The 19,556-nt window shown below is 41.7% G+C and overlaps 1 long non-coding RNA gene across 1 annotated transcript in view; it reads left to right on the top strand.

Moving 5' to 3' along the window:
- Window positions 1-16,117, top strand: part of LOC119484792 — a 23,360-nt gene extending 7,243 nt beyond the window's left edge. The window contains exon 3 of the long non-coding RNA XR_005206121.1: window positions 15,958-16,117. This is a non-coding gene — a long non-coding RNA (uncharacterized LOC119484792). The remainder of the gene's footprint in view (window positions 1-15,957) is intronic.
- The last annotated feature ends 3,439 nt before the right edge of the window (window positions 16,118-19,556 follow it).

The raw sequence follows: 19,556 nt of genomic DNA, 5'->3' as shown, positions 1-19,556 counted from the left end.
CACAGATAAGAGAAGGATGGATCCAACCAGAGAGAAAATACAGCATTAGATCTTTTTAAATACACATTAGTGTGAGAGATGGTGAGAAAAATTAGATTTGATTCAGTGGGAGATTTTAAAATTACGCTTGAATTTCATTGTGAGTAAAAGAGCTGCAGAGAGATAAGAGAGGTGGAAGAGCAGGATTGAAGCATTAACGGCAAATTAGCAGGAGTGGACCTGAGTGGAATTAGATTTGATTCAGAGGCTGAGGGGGGAAAAATTGGAATTATCCCTCAGATCTGTGGAAAGTACTGGATATGGAAGAGCGAGAGATGGAAAAGCGAAAGAGAAAAGGAGGGAGGAGGAGGGGGGGGGGGGGGGGGGGGGGGGGGGGGGGGGGGTTAAGAATGAGAAGGAATTTTGCAAAGGGAGACGGAGAAAAGCTGCACCGCTTTGGCACCAGCTCTGTTGAATGAGCCGTCCCCCTCCGTCCAACGCTCCGCTCACCTCTCCAGCCCTCCTCCCTGTCCCCTCAGTGTGTTAAAGACCCCCATAAATAACTCACAGTCCCATCCAGACACACAAAAGACAACAGGACGCTCTCCTGCTGCTGTTTCGTTTCAATGCTCTCTAGTCAGTGTGGCTCTATGGAGTCAGTTAGAGGCTGAAAAACATCATTAAATACCAATAGCTTCCTTTTGATGCGCACTCCATCCTCCGCCCCCCCCACATTGTTGCATGTTAATCATGTTAAACAACACAGTGTTTGACTACAGCACGTTCCCCATAGGCCCAGAACAGGTGGCCATTAATGGGGGTCAGGCTCATTTGGGGATCAAAAGCTCGTTAAGTGCGAGTTTAGTGTGTGTGTGTGTGTGTGTGTGTGTGTGTGTGTGGGTGTGTGTGTGCGTGTCTGCGTGTGTGTGTGTGCGTGTGTGTGTGTGTGTGTGTGTGTGTGTGTATGTCGTTGAGGAACATAAAAACGGCATGAGCGTGGAGAAAATGACAGGGATAAACATCTAAGTAAAGACACAAGTGCACAACAGACTAAGACACAAATAAATGCGTGCATACTAGGGATGTCACGGTATCAGAAATCTAGAAGTCGATACCAATACCAGGGAATTTCCACAATTCTCAATACCAAATTTGATACCACGGTAAAAAAAAAAAACAACAACAACAGTAAATCCCCTGTAATTCAACATTCACTCTTTTATTAAAAACATTTGAACATTACAAAAAACAGAGGCATGTAGCCTTTAAGTAATAAATAAAAAGAATTGTCCCATTTTGTTCATTTTGGCGTATCAGCGGCATGTTATCAATCGATAGTCAGACGACAGACGCTACATACTGACCGTGAATGCATCTGGTCCGTCAGCTCAGAGTAGCAGGAGCAGGAGCAGAGGATTTAATGTCGAAGCGAAAAGCAAATGCACCTATTTGGCAATATTTCACGTTTAATCTCAACGCTATTAGGGAACCAGAACGTTAATGAGGTAATCGCCGCGAGGCGGATGGAGCTGTAGCAGCCGTCGTGCACGGAGCAGCGGCGCCAGGTAGACCCCCGCAGCAGAGCACCGCAGCAAAAGTTCTACCGGAGAGGCCAGACACACCGCCACCCGACGGTAAAGATCAGAGTCAGCGCTCTGCACATGTTGACCGTCATCTCTTCTTGTAAAATGTCCGGTGTACTCGGTAACACCAGTGTTGTCTCAGATTTATTAACCGGTAGGAAGATTTTCCTCACCGTCACATCCCTACTAATGACCATTACAGGCATCGTACGGTACCTCAAGTACTGTAGAAAAAGAGTAAGGTCACTTTTTTAGAATTTTGGCATCGGCTTGGTACCGAAGTATCGGTTCTCGTGACATCCCTAGTGCATACACACCTACACACACGCACAGCTGAAAGCTCTGCCTGTACAAAAGCCAAGTGGTGGAGCAGAGAGCGACCGAGGGGCCAGAGAGGGAGCGCTGTCTGCACATTCACAACTTAGAGGCCTTGTGCAAGTCCACACAGCCCAGAGAGGGAGACAAGAGGCCAATCTGGCAGCGAGAGACAGCAGCACACATTCACTGGACACACACACACACACACACAAACACAAACGTGCACACGCTTAACGGACACAGATAAACGTGCACATGCTTGTGAGAGCACACGCGGGAATGAGCATTCAGAGGCAGCCATAAATATGGACAGACACACTCTCACACACACTTGTGCACGCACACACACACAGACACGCACACACACACACACAGAGGGTGGCGTGGGACCAGGAGGTCTTGGCTGTGTCTGCTCCACGTGTCCGAGCTGTCCTTGGGTTTCCGGCCCTCTCAGAGAGCCTGCTGATTTATGAGATGGATCACTGTTCGTGTGTGTGTGTGTGTGTGTGTTTCAGGTTGTTGGAGAGAAAGAGAGTGTGTGTGAGATTAATATACTATATAATGCAAAAAAAGCAAATAGACAGTATACTTTATATACTGATATTTATCAGTGTATAAATTATGCATACTATATGCTTATAATAATTCATTTTTACACCAATTCTTTAAGGCATTAACGCAACCTGCGATTTTTAGCTTGTAGCTCAGTTTTCAAGCTAGAGTGAAGATACTTGTACATCATGTGAAACTATAAAACCTGATGAATCCATCGGTACCAAAAATGTCATACTAGCTTGTCACAAAGGAGGCTAAATAACACTCCAAACTTCCGCTAAATTTTGGAGAGAAAAATCTGGCATGGCCATTTTCAAAAGGGATCCTTTGACCTCTGACCTCTGTTTCTGGACAATATTTGTCATTGTTTTTTGTTGATAATTGATTTCCAATAATAGATATATACATACATTTGCATAAAGCAGCATATTTGTCCACTCCCATGTTGAGAAGAATATTAAATACTTGACAAATCTCCCTTTAAGGTTCATTAAATGTGCGATTAATTTGCAATTAATCGTGATTAAATATTATAATCAATTGACAGTCCTAATATTCATAAAGTAAATATATATATATATAGAGAGAGAGTGATAGTGAGTGAAAATGTTTTGAATTTTAGAATTAACTTTCTTTACTTGCATCTTATTTTCGCTGTTTTCATAATTGAATCATTTATGATAACATTGTACACAACAAAGTAATTACTACCCCTGAGTACAACGCTACAATGAAGTCTGACAGGACAAGAAGTGAGCAGTCAGAGGGTCAGACATGTTGTCAACCAGTCGGATTATCTAAAACCCTTTATTCAGAGGTAAAACCAAATGTGTGTAATTACCCCGCATTGCACAGACAAACGGTGTGCACACAACTACGGTGAGTACAGTAGGGAAAAGTTGTACTAGGATGTTGGTGTGTGAACTGTGATGGATGTTTACAACAGACAATTTAAGGAGTCATTTTACCATTTGCCTTCATTCCAAATAAGTTGAACTAACCTGGGAGTTTGTTTAAAACCTGTCTTGACTTATTTCATGCCATATTGCCCCATTTCCAGATCTCAGCAACTTAAAGCTTCAGTAGGCAGAATGTCTTTGGCATCATTGGGCAAAAATCCCATAATAACCTTTCAGCATATTGTAATTCAAGTGTTCTGAGAGAAAACTAGACTTCTGCTCCTCCTCATGGCTCTGTTTTCAGGCTTTAGAAAATCTAGCCCGTGACGGGAGACTTTGACCAATCACAGGTCATTTCAGAGAGAGAGAGCGTTCCTATTGGCTGTGCTCCGGCTGGTGGGCGGTGCTTGGTATTTCCTCAGCAGATCTCAACATGGCTGCCGGGTCACAAACTTTCTCATTTTACAGCTAAACAGTACACTACAAGATGATTCTGAAAACATTTGAGGAGAGAAATAGGCATTACAGTAACAGAATATTGATTCATATTTGAACAGCGCTGCCTAGTTTGACCGTTTGGTCGGAGTTCGCGAGTGATTGAGACCCGGCTTTCAGAGACAGCAGCTGGACAGCTCTGACTGCTTGGCCTGTGACATCTTGCAGATGCCGTTAGGACCAACGGAGGACACCGGGGAATATGATTTTTTTCAGATCACCTGTCTCATGCTACTGTCAGGATGTAGCAACAGTTTTATAAAAATAACTTTTGTTAATCATATTTTCTCCATTTCTACCCACTGCTGCTTTAATTTGGTTACTGAAGTGTTCTTATTATTCCAGTATGGAATGAGGGTCAAAACTACTAAAATAAGACTCAAGTTATGATAAAGCTGATCATTTAAGAGACAACAAAACACCATTCATGATCTGCGAAAAGGAGAATATTCAGCATCTCATGTGCCTTGGCTTTGACGAGTTCAAACGTCTGCAGTGAGGCCTGTTGTTAATATCTTATGAGTAAAGGGTTTACGACAGCTTGTAACCTAAATTCAACAGTGACATTTATTATCACACGAGTCAACGATTCTGTCAGATTTTGAAATAACTCTAATATTTCTGCTATTAGCTGGGAATTCATTTTTTTCATACAAGAATTTAAACAGCAAATCAGTCCCATACTCTGCATTACAGAAAAACACATTCTGGCAAAGCTTCTACTTTGAACCAGCTTTAGTGTGCTGAATCCGTCCCAAATGGCCTGCACGCCCAGAAGGGTTGGACAGACCAGGCGGTGCTTTACATGCATTTTAATCTGTGTGCCATGGAGTTCTCTTTGATAAACTACTAGTTCTCATGTGCAGCATGTGTCGGTGGAAATCTCTCTCTCATTTGCATACAGTATCATTAAAATATATTTTTTTCTCACTTTGCATACAGAATCATTAAAATGAGCAACTATTTACACAACAGTGTAATGTGTGGTGTGTGCATGTAAATAAAATGCGTGTTTGGAAATGTGTGTGTGTGTGTGTGTGCAGAACCATATGTTTGTTAGTATTTTTCCACGAGGGGTTTGCATCTGCATTCAGGTCTCTCTCTCTCTCTCTCTCACACACACACACACACACACACACACACAGAGGCCTGCAGAGGGAGAAATGGGGGGAGACGAGAGACGGAGAGGAGCAGTGAAGCGTGAATTATGGATTTTGAAGGATTTCCCATTGCTGCAGGAGTTTGGATATACAGAGAGAGAGAGAAAGAGAGAGACAGAGAGTGAGAGAGAGAAAAAGAGAGAGAGAGAGACAGAGAGAGAGAGAGAGAGAGAGAGAGAGAGGTTAAGCCTGAGGATGAGGGAAAAAAAACAACAGAAAAGAAAGAGAAAGACAGAGACAGTGGGGAAGTGGAAAGAAAGCAAATGTCCATGCAGGTTGAAAAAAGCTGGAGGGGAAAAAAGCGATCCAGTATATCTGCTTTAGGGAGCTCTGGGGCCAGGTAAGAGTGAGCGGGGAGGTGAGGGCAGGCATGCCTGACCAGTTCAACACCTCTTTTTCCACAACTTGGACTTTCTCTCTCGCGCCGCCTCTCCCCGTCTTCCTCCCTCAGGCCGCTGTGTGAAACGAAGCAGAGTCAGATGGTGAATGCTTAACCATGTGTGGCAGCGGATCAAAACATTTTTCTGGTGGAAGCGCTTTAACACAGGCAGTAAAACTCTGGATAGCTGATAACCTCCACACACACACACACACACACACACACACACACATCTGAGGTGTTAGCGGTTACAGATAAGATTTAGTGCCATATGCTAACTGCCAATCTAAACACATTCCACTCGTCTCTGTTGTTCTCATCTCCTTCACTTTCCTTTATTATTTTCTACGTTTTCTACCTTCCAAAATTACACACACACACACACACACGCACACACACAAACATAGACACACACACACACACACAACACAACGAACACACACACACACACACACACAGGTCCCTCTTTACGGTCATGCTCAAGGCCTGGCAATAGATCAGGGTGTCACTGCTGCTCGATCCCAGCAGGCTATCCCCTACACACACACACACACACACGCACACACGCGCGCGCACACACACGCACACACACGCACACCCACCCACCCACACACACACACACACACACACACACACACACGTATAGAGCCAGCCATGAGGATTATTTATGTCCTTAACAGCTGTCTGCAGAGTTTCTGCATATCTCAGTAACTGTCCCTGCTGGTGAAATGAACAAAATAAAGGTGGATGAGGGCCGACTCACTGATCGGAGGAAGAGTTAGGCCGATTCTTCAACCCACATTTGAATACTTGGAGTGTCTAAACTACAGCAGAAAAACACTGTCAAGCGAACATAATCGTTCATCAGCACCTGTGCTAAAAGCATTTATCATTATTATGAACAGGAATTTACTGGCAAGACTTTGCTTTAAGGAACGGCTTCAGCATTTCATGAAATACACTTATTTGCAGCACAGAGCTGGACATGGGATGAAGTCAGCCTGGCTTCAAAATGCCCTGTGGAGTATGGTAAACAAAAGGTATGGTCAGTGTTACTCACTAGCTGCGTTTCCATTCACATATTCTTATTGGCAAAATTTGATAAAACTTCCTCAATTGCAAAAAAAAAGTTTTTACGCTCACTTGAGGTGGTTTTTGCCTTTATCGAAAAAGAGTTAAAGGTACCATATTATGAAAAGTGAGATTTTCATGTTTTTTTATTATAAAGCAGGTTCCAGTCCTATATAAATACTGTGAAAGTATCGAAACGCTCAATCCACAGAGAAATACACACAGCCCGTATTCAGAAATTCTGCATTTGAAACAAGCTGTCAGGATTTCTGTCCATTTGTGATGTCACAAATATACAATATTTAGACCCTTTACACAGATTTAAACGTAAACATTCTAAATGTATGCCAGGTTATTCCTGGTTGCAGTGTATATGAATGACATCAGCTGACAGGAAGTACACATGAACCCAAACTGTTGCCTAGCAACGCAATTCTGTTGCAATTTTGTTGCAATTCCGTCGAAATGCACTAAAATGGAGCGTTTCAGACAGAGGGTAAATACAGGCATATTCAGGCCGACAGTATGAAGAAAATATGTATTTTTTTTTAACATTACAGCATGTAAACATGTTCTAGTAGAAACACGAAATACAAGTATGATCCTGAAAATGAGGACGATATGGGACCTTTAAATGGGATATGGAAACGCCTTCGCGTTATATATATATTCTGACATAGCGAACATTTAATTCAGCCGTTTCTGCTTTCGACGTCTACTCAGATATTCCCATAATGGATGAATGCTTGTCTTTGTCTCTGTACAGCGTGAAATATGGCCAATACTAGCTGACATGGCAGAACTATTAAAACTTGCCCAAGTGAAACAAATTCCTGAAGACCTCTCTCCATTTTTCTCTCGTAGATGGTTAGATGGCCAAGCCAACCTCTACTCCTTCTACTCTGGTTCCTGGTGGATGAGAGCCATGTTTAGCCTATAGCACCAACTTCTAACCAAACTACGCTGTAGCCGACATGCCGAGTTTATTCGCTCCAAACCAGCTGATGGAACGGGCCTAATTCTCTCTTTTTATTTGTGACATTTCAAACGTTTGCTTAAAATTCGCTTGACAATTGAATGGAGACACAGCTACTGTGCAACCTTGAGGTCTAACAACATGTTGAATACATTCCCTTCCTTATAAAGCATTTGCAAAGTCTTTTTTTTTTGATTGATGGCAAGTTGACAACAATTTTGATAATCGATAGTCCTTTAAGTTATTTATCAAGCAGATAAAAAACAATTGCCAGTTTCTCAGGATTTGAGGATTGTGCTTGCATTAGCTAACTGGTATGAGCAGTTCCATTCATGCTCAACAATCCCTGGCTCATTCATCAGCTGTGTGAGCTGACTAGTAGCATCCAATTCTATTCATGCAGGTATATAGCACAGCCATTATAACCTGATTCTACATACCACCCCAACCTCCTCTTTATGTGCTATTTGTTGTTGGTATTTACTCACATTTAATGTCCATATGTGTGTGTGTGTGATTCGCTCTCTCAGCACAATCCTTGTTGCTGCATGGATTCTCTGAGAGCTCCCTCAAAGAGCCAGATCTAACTGAATAACTATTTACTTTGGGCTTTTCTCAAACCACCCCCTACTCCCTACTCCCTACCTACTTCCACTTCGTTTGCAGATTCGCGTGGAGGGTCCACCTTATTAAGTTCCATCCCAAACCAATCAGCGGGGAGTGGAGGTGGGTTATAAAACCCTCCAACAGAGAGTCTGCATCGATGCCCACTTAATGGACATGTACAACTGCGTTTCGTGTTCATCACGGAACACGCTACGCAAAAATGTTCCATGCAACTATCTGTACAAACATCAACTGCTCAACTAAGATAGACATTGAATATGGTTATACAGACGCTAACAACTTAAGGTATTTACGTATTTATGTACTTTGTATTTATGATCAAATCGACCCTTTTCTAGTCTAGAAGACGCTAGACGTGTTCATTTGGTTGTAAATTCTTTGATTGTATATTTACAGGGACTGTTGCAAAAACCTAGCAGCTCATAAACATCAGTGTTAAAAACGGGAAGATGTTTACAAAAAAAGAAAAGAAATGCCACCACAGAAGCATGGGAGTATGTTTTTATCCTTAGTTTCTGTGTTTGCATATTCTTTTTATTCTTAATACTGTGAACTGCTTGATACGAAACTATGGTTACGAAATGTTACGGTTTCTGTCGGAGAGGGGGAAGTTGGTCCCGAAGCTTGCCGCTGTATTTACACCCTATATCTTAAAGAAGGGTGTGTTATTCAGCTGTGTGAGTGTGAGTTCATTCAGGCACGGAGTGGGAGTGAGGAGGGTCCAGTTTGAGAGAGAGAGGCCCTATAAGTGGTCAAGGGTCAATGTCTCTGACTGAACTTTAGGTCTTGGACTGTGGGACAGCTGCCTGCTATCAGACAAGTGTACAAACGACACATAATCACATCCAGCAGCTGAAATGGTGCACATACCGTATATACAACGAATCTTAACATATTGTTTTTCAGCACTGGTGTTGTTGGAATGTGGCTTGATTTTCACCACAGTGTGTGTCACTGCCTAGAGAACTGCTAGCAGACAGGAAATTGTAACACAGAGCTTGTAAAAAATATATTCCTCCAGTGAGTGGCACGGCATATACTGTATGTCACCATCAGCAGGTGCTGTGTCATTTCTGCCAATAGTGCTTTTGTAATGACAGCACACGCACGCACGCACGCACGCACGCACACGCACACGCACGCACACACACACACACACACACACACACACACACACTTAGGCAGACAGAAATGCACAATGTTTGTTCTACTAACAAAGCTGAACCGACAGTGTGTCACTGTTTTCCAAAACTGATCCAATGTCACTTAGTACACACACACACACACACACGCACACACACACACACACACACGCACACACAGTGAACATACATATACTCCATGGCTCACACTGTTTGTCCGATGTAATGACCCCCTAAGGGAAGCTGTGACTCAGCTGTCCCTGACCTTGTGACACGTTGTCCTGGGGACATTTAGTTCCTCTCAATGCCTTTTTACCTCCACTTCTGAATGGACAACTAAATCTGCAGCAACCATCTGTCTTTCAAAAGATATAAACTGTATATTTGACTTTGACCAGAGTTGAAAACAAAAACATACAAATGCACAAAATGCACACAGACACATAAATACCTCCCAAACAGCTGAACTTTCAGCTGCTTCCTGTTATGAAACTGATATGCTTTTTAATAATTCTCACTGCTGTTGGCTGAAAACTATGGATATTACAATAATGTATTTAACATTTGCACATAATGTATGTGTAATTTCTGCATGTTATCTGAGATTTGTGTATGTGCAGTACGCTTAAAAATAACATACTACACTGGCCTGAATATGAGATTACTTTTTGTTTTCTAGATATTACATTTGAAAAAGTTGTGGTCATTTTCTCTTTGAATGGAGTGAATGCCAGTCTCTGAGTTACAGTGAGAAGCTGTTACATCAAGAGAACGTGTCCATTTATAGGTTTCCTTTTAGAATTAGTAAGCCCATTTTAAGCCACAGCAGTTTCTGACAGTTCATGTAACATATTTTGCTGCCGCGGAGGAAATACAATCCTGTCAAGTTGAAAATGTCTCTTGAGGTCTTTGATGCAGAACGATCTGTTAAATAGACAGAAATCACTCTAAAACCCAAAAGAAATGAACTGGCAATGTATATGTATCTTTCAACAAGGAGTCTGATTTTTAATAGAAGCAAAAAGACAACGCTTCAAATTAGGGCTGTCAAATTTAACGTGATAATGCAGTAGTGCAAATTTTTTTTACGGCACTAATTTCTTTAACGCATTAATACAACTTGCAATTTTTAGGTTGTAGCGGCTCAGTTTTAAAGCTAGAGTGAAGATACTGGTATAAAACTATAAAACCTAAAGAATCTTTCGGTACCAACCTTTTTAATACTAGCTTGTCACAAAGTAGGATAAATAACGCTCAAAACTTATGCTAAAGTTTGGCGAGGAAAAACTGGCACGACCATTTTCAAAAGGGTCCCTTGACCTTTGACCTCAAGATATATGAATGTAAATGGGTTCTATGGGTACCCACTAATGTCCCCTTTACAGACATGCCCACTTTATGATAATCACATGCAGTTTGGGGCAAGTCATAGTCAAGTCAGCACACTGACACACTGACAGCTGTTGTTGCCTGTTGGGCTGCAGTTTGCCATGTTATGATTTGAGCATATTGTTTTATGCTAAATTCAGTACCTGTGAGGGTTTCTGGATCAATATCTGTCATTGTTTTGTGGTGTTAATTGATTTACAATAATAAATATATACATATATTTGCATATTTGTCCACTCCTGTGTTGATAAGAGTATTAAATTAACAAATCTCCCTTTAAGGTACATTTTGAACAGATAAAAAATGTGTGATTAATCACGTTTAACTATGGACAACCATGTGATTAATCACAATTGAATATTTGAATCGATTGACAGACATACTTCAAATATAACAAAAAATATGAGACAAAGGGAAAAGGCAACTTTATCTAAAAGAATGAATGTAAACACAGTCCTAGCAGTGGCCTCAATTTAAAAAAAAAATGTAGATTTGGATATAGATGTATTCACTCTTTTGGATGGAGGAAAACATAAGCATACATACAAGATAATTATAGGTTTGACTGGCAGGCCAGAAGGGCTAACCACACTGACAGATCATGTGTTAGAATGAAAGCAATCAGCGTTGCAAATTTAAGTCTAAAGGTGAGATGTGAAGTCAAACGACGGTATGGATTACCAATAACAACAACAAAAAGCTTTATGTAACAGAAACATAACAGAATACAGCTACAGATGGTGTACAGTACACCACCTGTGTTGTTTTTTTTGTCATACACCAAACCGTCATAGACAGAGTAGTCCTTGTCTCATGAGTCCTTGAACAGAGCTTGTTTATGTGTGTGAGTGTGTGCGTGTGTGCGTGTGTGCGTGTGTGCGTGTGTGCGTGCGTGTGTGCGTGTGTGCGTGTGTGTGTGTGTAGCAGGTAGAACGGTCAGTGGAGCGAGTCGAGAGTAAGCACAGGTCTGGATCAAACTGGCCCGAGGCAGCGTTAAACCGCACCGAGCAGAGTCATTGACTGCAGCCTTCATACTGGATGAGTCCCCAGCTCCACTGAGGCTCTCCAGAGAAGAGTGTGTGGTTTGTGTTCGTGCCTGTGTGTGTTTGTGTGTGTGTGTTGTGAAGAATAATAATCATAGCCCCTTAGATACACTTCAAACTCAGCCAGACATGACATCTCTAAACCACAGAGAAGTGTGTTGATGTGTGTGTGTGTGTTTGTGGACATGATGGGGGAGGTGGAGAGGAGTGCGAGTGGCGCTCAACGTCTCTCTGTCAGAGCCCCTGGGAGAGACAGACTGTACTCACAGCTGCGGAAAACATCGGACAGGTGTGTGCGTGTCTGTGTATGTCCATGTGTGTGCGATTCACATGTGTCCTCCCTCCGTCCTCTCTGCTTTGTTTACTTCTCTCGCTGGACCAACACATCATCCAGGGAGCCGGAGCCACATGACTCAGCTGGTTGGAGTCCACAGCGAGTCAACACTGGCTGTTATATAAACCTCATGTGCAGCGGGTCCTTATCTCAATCGCCGCGATAAAAAGTTTTATCACAAAGCTGCACCACGCCTCATCCTGATGTTGGGAACAGATCTGCTGACAGCACGTTGTTAGTTGGAGGTGTAAAGGTGAACGATGTGGTAGGAGTCCGGAGACAGCAGTGATGGTGACACAGCAGAGGGATTTGGATTGAATGTTGAAAACATAAAAAAAAGTGGACGTTTGTGCAGAAATAACTGCTGCAGCTCCTCCAGACCAACATAGGTTTCCCGTGTCTTGTGAAGTGACGGGGCTCCGCAGAGAGAAACGTTATCGTCTCCGACCAAAACTCCGGTGTCTCCCCCGTTCCCTCCGGCCGTGGTCGGGAGGCTGAGGCAGGAAAAGCCAACACTAGGATCAGCATTGATTCATGGAGAGACCTTCGTCTGGTCAGCTAACATTACTGCCAAGCAGCTGAAATATAGAGTGATATTGTGCTTTTAGCTGACGTGTGTCGCCTCACTGTTTTGAGTGATGCTCGTTCATGTCTATGTAGAGCGAGCACAAGCGCGAGCAACAGGACGCTGACTTTCGTTGACTTAATGGCCACAGGTGTCGCTGTTAACAAGCAATTTCTGATTCTTACAAACGGTCCCTTTGAGTAATGTGTAAAACAGCTGCTATGAAACATCTGTAGCACTGTCTAATCAAAAGCTATCAACTATGTAAACAGGAAGTTTATATCACAAGCAGTAATATAACCTTAAAAAATAACATTTTTACAAGGACATATATAAAACTTAACTTTAACAATCTTTTATAGTGGGCATGACTTTTTATTTATATATGCATTCATGTAGTAATCTGTGTATAAAGAGTGAGCGGGAATATCCAGTTTAGCGAGGGAAAGTCGCCACAGACACCAGAAACCAAATACAGAGCGCGTTCCCTGGAGACGAGTGGCTTTATCAGCATTGTGAACTCGTTTGGCAAGGGCTTGAATGCAACGGACGTTTATTTACATGTAAAAGCATGACATTCCAGTTTTAATTCTTTGATTCATAATTCAGTTAAAGGGTGGGTCCATCTGTGTTCTGCTCTGTTTTTTTTCAAATGGAAACACCCAGTCAGCCATTAGCTAATAACAGTGACGTAGGTTTCCAAAGTAAGCTAATCAATAAGGTAGGAATAATGTGGATGCTAGCATTAGCTCAGTCAAAGTTAGCTCTGCTAAGTTTGGAAATAACTGAAAGGGTTGGTTCGGAAATCCTGAAGTGGGGTTGAAGGTATACTCCCGCGTTGCACGAAGTAAAATGACTGTTTTGTGAATTGAGTTTGGTCTGGTCTCGAAGACCCTGATATAATGGCCTCAATTACCGTCGGAATAGTAATGTCTGACGGCAAAGTATAGCGTCGTTTAGCAGAAAAATTAATTAAAAAAAAATGATTCAATATCAGTTTAAATATTCGCTATATTTAGAATATTTTCACCTCTTTACCTCGCCGTCAGACAGCCCGTTCTGATGAGGATTGAAGTCGTTATATCACGGTCTTCAAGACAAGACCAGACTCCATTCACAAAAAAAACAGTGAATATTAATAGCTCACCAGCTAGTCACTAGCATTGTCGGTCTTCCATTAGGTGTTGTGCAGGCAGCGCTGGTTTATCATAGCTTGCTTGCTGACTAAAAAAGCTGCTTGCTACAGCTGGAAACAAGGCTAAGAGTGGAGTTTGTGGATTACCAAAAACAATGAGCTAAAAGAAACCACAAAGCGCTGTAGAGCTGAACAGTAGGGTAATAAGTATTTGCGGATTCATTGCTATAAGCAACACCTTTCTTTAGCTTAAAGGATAACTTTGGTATTTTTCAACCTGGACCCTATTTTCTCATGCTTTTATGTCTAAGTGACTAATGGGGACAACACTTTTTGAAATTGGTCCAGTATTGAGGGAGAATGCTGCAGCCGCCAGCCACTAAACAAACTGTAATGTAGCCATTTGGGGCAACCTGGCATCGTCATTTACATTCACTAAAAGTGTTTGTTTTTGCCACTGACAAGCTCAGATTGTTATTATAAGTGTCTGACAACAGTATGGAAAGGACCCTACAGAGAAATTAAACCTTTTTCTTATCTTTTGCTTGATCTCGTCTGTTTGTTATTGTGTGTCTCACTCGGAGAGGTCTCGTTCTGAAACCTTGGGTCGCCTCCACATAGTTGAAATCACCGAAATATTCAGCCATGACATTGAAAATCTTTAAATAACACTAAGCTATGCTTCCTGTAGTCTAACACAACAAACTCTGACAACACCGGTGTCCAGTGGCACTCATCTCTCCACTCTCACTCACGTTTCCACCATTGTCTCTTCCGGCTACAAGTCACATGACACAATGACAAACAGAAAGCGAAAAGTAAGAAAAAGGTTTAATTTCTCTGGAGGGTCCTTTCCATAATGTTGTCAGACACTTATAATAATCTGAGCTTGTCGGCGTCAAAAACAAGCACTTTAAGTGGGCGTAAACTGACGGTGCCAGGTTGCCCCAAATGATCACATTACAGCTTTTAAGTGGCTGGCGGCTGCAGCGTTCTCCCTCAGTACTGGACCAATTTAAAAAATTGTTGTCCCCATTAGTCACTTTGAACCAAAAATATGAGAAAATAGGGTCCAGGCTGAAAAATACCGAAGTTACCCTTTAAGCATGAATGCAGCCGACTTATGGACTTCATGTAAACACACAACTGTGCTCAGTGACAGCGAGACATCTGGTTGAAGGACAGTCCTCCTACTCACTGTAACGCTGCAAAAATAAACACACTGCGCACGCTCAGTGGGACATCACACTCAAACACATAAACATACCCTCCATATCAGTGCAGAATCACATGTGCACTCTCACACACTTACGTGTTTTCTGGAACAACACTGATGTGTGAAGGGAGTCCTGTTTGACTTCACTATTCTTTCATTCTCTAAATCATATTTCTTTCTCTTTTCCCTCTATCCCTTCATCGTTGTTAGTGGTGACTCAGAGGAGCGGTGAGTCACCGCATCCTCCAGGTCTCACACTCTCTCACACACACACACACACACACACATGCACACGCACGCACACACAAACACACACACACACACACACACACACAACCTTTAACACCCTTCTTTCCTTTTACTGGAAGCAGGTTCCCCTTTTCAGTCAGAGAAATATTTTTGTTTTCCTTCCCTGGTTCCCTTTGCTCTCCTGGACTCTCTGGGGTGCTGTGCATGTTTGTGTGTGTGTGTGTGTGCGTGTGTGTGTGTGTGTGTGTGTGTTAATTAAAGTTGGGAAGAGAGCTTTGGAGGAGAGAGTGAGCTGCCAAAAGCTGCTGCATAAAGTAAACAGGCAGACGCACAGTCACATGCAGACAGCACACACACATACACACACACACACACACACACACAAACTGCAAACTTCCACCATGTTTTAACCCACTCTTAGCGCTGTAAGAGTGTGATTTACTGCAGTGGGACAGCTCAGATCAGTAATATACGTATAAAAGATCCAATTTATGAAAATTTTACTGCACTAAATACATCCCTCTTACCATGAAACACACTTCTTTAGCCTTTGAAGGATTAAATGTAATACAACAACTCTTCCACATCCAGGTGTTTCCCTACTTTCTGCCCTCTTCTTCATTTTTTCAAGTCAAACTTCGTGAAAAAGGTGTAATAAGTTCCATTCTTTGGTTTGAAGCATTTTTAACATTTGCTGGCAGACGAAAGGTGTAAACTTTAACTCTGTCTGAGTTCAGTCAACCACAGTTCAGTGATTGTCTTGTAGCCAGCATGGTAAACACTCACACCATTGCAGCAGCTGTGAGAAGGATGACTTTTTCAGACATTTTCAGCTTTAACAGTAACATCTGTATTTTTTAATCTGGACCCTATTTCCTCATGTCTTGGTGTCTAACTGACTAATAGGGACAACAATTTCTTAAATTGGTCCAGTATTGAGGGAGAGCGCTGTGACGGTTGCTGATCACGGGCTGTAATGTAATCCTATTGGGGCAAGCTGGCACCGTCATTTACATCCACTAAAAGTGCTTGTTTTTGATATGACAGGCTCTGATTGTTATTAGAAGTGTCTGACATTATGTAAAGGGTCTCACTCAAGGAGAAGTCTGAAACCTTGCGAGGTGACGTGTTGCCAGAACACAACGATGAATGGAAATGTGAGTGAGAGAGGAGTGCCGGTAACACCAGCCGGGCAGAGTTTGTTGTGTTGGAGTACAGAAAGCGTAGTTTATCTAAAAGATCTTCATGGCTGAATATTTAGATGACTAGATGACAATGTGGATGAGATCTTTGAATTTGATGGCTGCCCGTATTTATTTGAGCCAGAGTATACCTATGAAGAGCTCCTACAAATTGAAGAGTGGATGAGGAGATAGAGGATCAACAGCGGAGGGTGAAGCAGCTGGTGCAAGGCTCCAGAGACTGGTGGTGTTCCTGTGGGTACTGTGACCCTATCTATGCCCACAGAGGCCCAATGCGGTAAAGAGTGGGACCCATTGCTGCTCCATATTCAGATTTTACAACGAGACTCCTCCTTGAGTGGGACTTGGACACAATAACAAACAGACCGGATGAAGAGAAAGGTGAGAAAAACATTTTATTTCTCTGTAGGGTCCTTTCCATAATGTTGCCAGATACTTTAGTGGACGTTACATTGGCGCTGGTCACTTTTAATTGCAGCTCCTTTCCTGGTTGCCAGTTACAGCGCTATCCCCAAGCCCCCAGTACTTTTCCACTCGGAAGTCGAGCCATTTTGGCATCGTGCGCCACTGAGCAACTTTGATAGGAATGAACAGGGCCCCGCCTCGAACACTGTATCAAGTTCTCTTAAAGGTCCCATATCGTGCTCATTTTCAGGTTCATACTTCTATTTTGTGTTCCTACTAGAACATGTTTACATGCTGTTATGTTAAAAGAAAACCTTTATTTTCCTCATACTGTCTGCCTGAATATACCTGTATTTATCCTCTGTCTAAAATGCTCCGTTTTAGTGCATTTCAACAGAATTGCAACGGAATTGCGTTGCTAGGCAACAGTTTGGGTCCATGTTTACTTCCTGTCAGATGATGTCATTCACATACACTGCAACAGGAAATAAACTGGGACACACTGAGAATGCTTACATTCAAAAGTGTGTAATTGTCTAAATATTGTAGACTTGTGACATCACAAGTGGACAGAAATCCTAACAGCTTGTTTCAAACGCACAATTTCTGAAATCCGTCTGTGAGTATTTCTCCGTATATTGAGCGCTTCGATAGTTTAACAGTATTTATATAGCACTTAAACCTGCTTTATAATATAAAAGACATGAGAATCTCACTTTTTACAATATGGGACCTTTAATACATCCACAGTTATCCCACAATACTGGACCAATTTCAAAAATTATTACAAATACAGAAGTTACCCTTTAACTAGGGCAGTCAAAGTTAACAAGATAATAATTCGTTAACGCAAATTAATTTTAATGCCACTAATTTCTTCAATGCATTAACGCAACTTGTGATTTTTCGGTTATAGCGGCTCAGTTTTAAAGCTAGAGTGAAGGTACTGGTATCATATGAAACTAGAAAACCTAATGAATCCATTGGATACCAACCATGTCATGCTAGCTTGTCATGAAGGAGGTTAAATAACACTGCAAACATAGACTAAATTTTGGCGAGGAAAAACTGTCATGTCCATTTTCAAAGGGGTCCCTTGACCTCTGACCTCCAGATCTGTGAATGTAAATGGGTTCTATGGGTACCCACGAGTCTCCCCCTTACAGACCTGCCCACTTTCTGATAATCACATGCAGTTTGGGGCAAGTCATAAGTGTTTGGTGTTCGTTCCTCAACATGGCTTGTATTTTGTTGCCAGATCATTTACTACAAACTTGTCGAACACGTTTTATTTATCTCACAATCAGGTTAATTGTCAAGTAGGTTTTCACATACGAGGAATTTGTCTTGGCATTTTGGTGCATAACAATAAATACAGAGAAAATAATAGCAAGTATTACAAAAGTCAAGAACATAAATATAGAATAGAAAAATGTACAATGAAAATTTAAAAAAATACTAGGGCTATCAAAGTTAACGTGATAATAACACGTTAACTCAAATTATATTTAATGCCTTTAATTCTTTTAAGGCATTAACGCATCTTGCAATTTTTAGGTGGTAGCAGTTCAGTTTTAAAGCTAGAGAAGATACTGGTATCATATGAAACTAGAAAAACCTGATGAATCCATCAGTACCAACCATGTCATACTAGCTTGTTGTGAAGGACGCTAAATAACGCTCCAAACTTACACTGAATTTTGGCGAGGAAAAAAACTGTCACGGCCATTTTCAAAGGGGTCCCTTGACCTCTGACCTCCAGATATGTGAATGTAAATGGGTTCTATGGGTACCCACGAGTCTCCCCTTTACAGACATGCCCACTTTATGATAATCACATGCAGTTTGGGGCAAGTCATAGTCAAGTCAGCACACTGACACACTGACAGCTGTTGTTGCCTGTTGGGCTGCAGTTTGCCATGTTATGATTTCAGCATATTGTTTTATGCTAAATGTAGTACCTGTGAGGGTTTCTGGACAATATCTGTCATTGTTTTGTGTTGTTAATTGATTTCCAATAATAAATATATACATACATTTGCATAAAGCAGCATATTTGCCCACTCACATGTTGATAAGAGTATTAAATATTTGACAAATCTCCCTTTAAGGGAGGCCTACATTTTTACATGTGCCATTAATTTGCGATTAATCGGGATCAAATATTTTATTCGATTTACTGCCCTACCTTTTACATTTTCCACCATGGAAACTCCATCCCTAAACTATCTGCAGTATCTGGCTTCATGTTTTTATCGAGGCATGAAAAAATAAAACTGCACCTGTTGGAAAACATGAGATAGCTCAAACAGCCCTGTTGCCAGAGTTAAATGAACACCAGACAATCAGCCAACACTCCCTCCTTAAGTGACTGGTTGGACCGCAAACCGCAAAAATGTAGGGGTTATCATAATGTGTAAACCATCTGAATCAAATATACCAAACAGCCATATATCACAGACATGCTGAGGGATCTTAACCTTGAAATAAATCTGACAGGAAGCAGTCATGTGGTGTGATCACAACACAAAAAAACTCTCACTGCAAGTCTGCTAATTTGCATATTTTTACTTGAGGGCTCACATGTTCGCTAAGTAAAGCAAGCTTCAAGGTCTTGGCAGTAGCCTCAGTGAAAGCAATGATACAATTTTGAGAATGTGTTGCCATAAATCTGAAATGAAATATGTTTTTTTCTTAATTCCTGAAAGGATATTGAAGATAGATGGTTCTCATCTAGAAATCCCCCTTCTCAAGTGTCTCCCCTGTGCTCTCGCTCTCTTCTTTCCATCTCGCCCTGCAGGCTTTCAGCCGTTTGGTTCTAACTGCTGCTTCAT

Source organism: Sebastes umbrosus, chromosome 3, assembly GCF_015220745.1.
Source record: "Sebastes umbrosus isolate fSebUmb1 chromosome 3, fSebUmb1.pri, whole genome shotgun sequence".
In the NCBI taxonomy this organism is placed as follows: Eukaryota; Metazoa; Chordata; class Actinopteri; order Perciformes; family Sebastidae; genus Sebastes; species Sebastes umbrosus.
The sequence above is the reverse complement of the archived record's forward strand: the minus strand, read 5'-3'. Positions and strand labels throughout refer to the sequence as shown.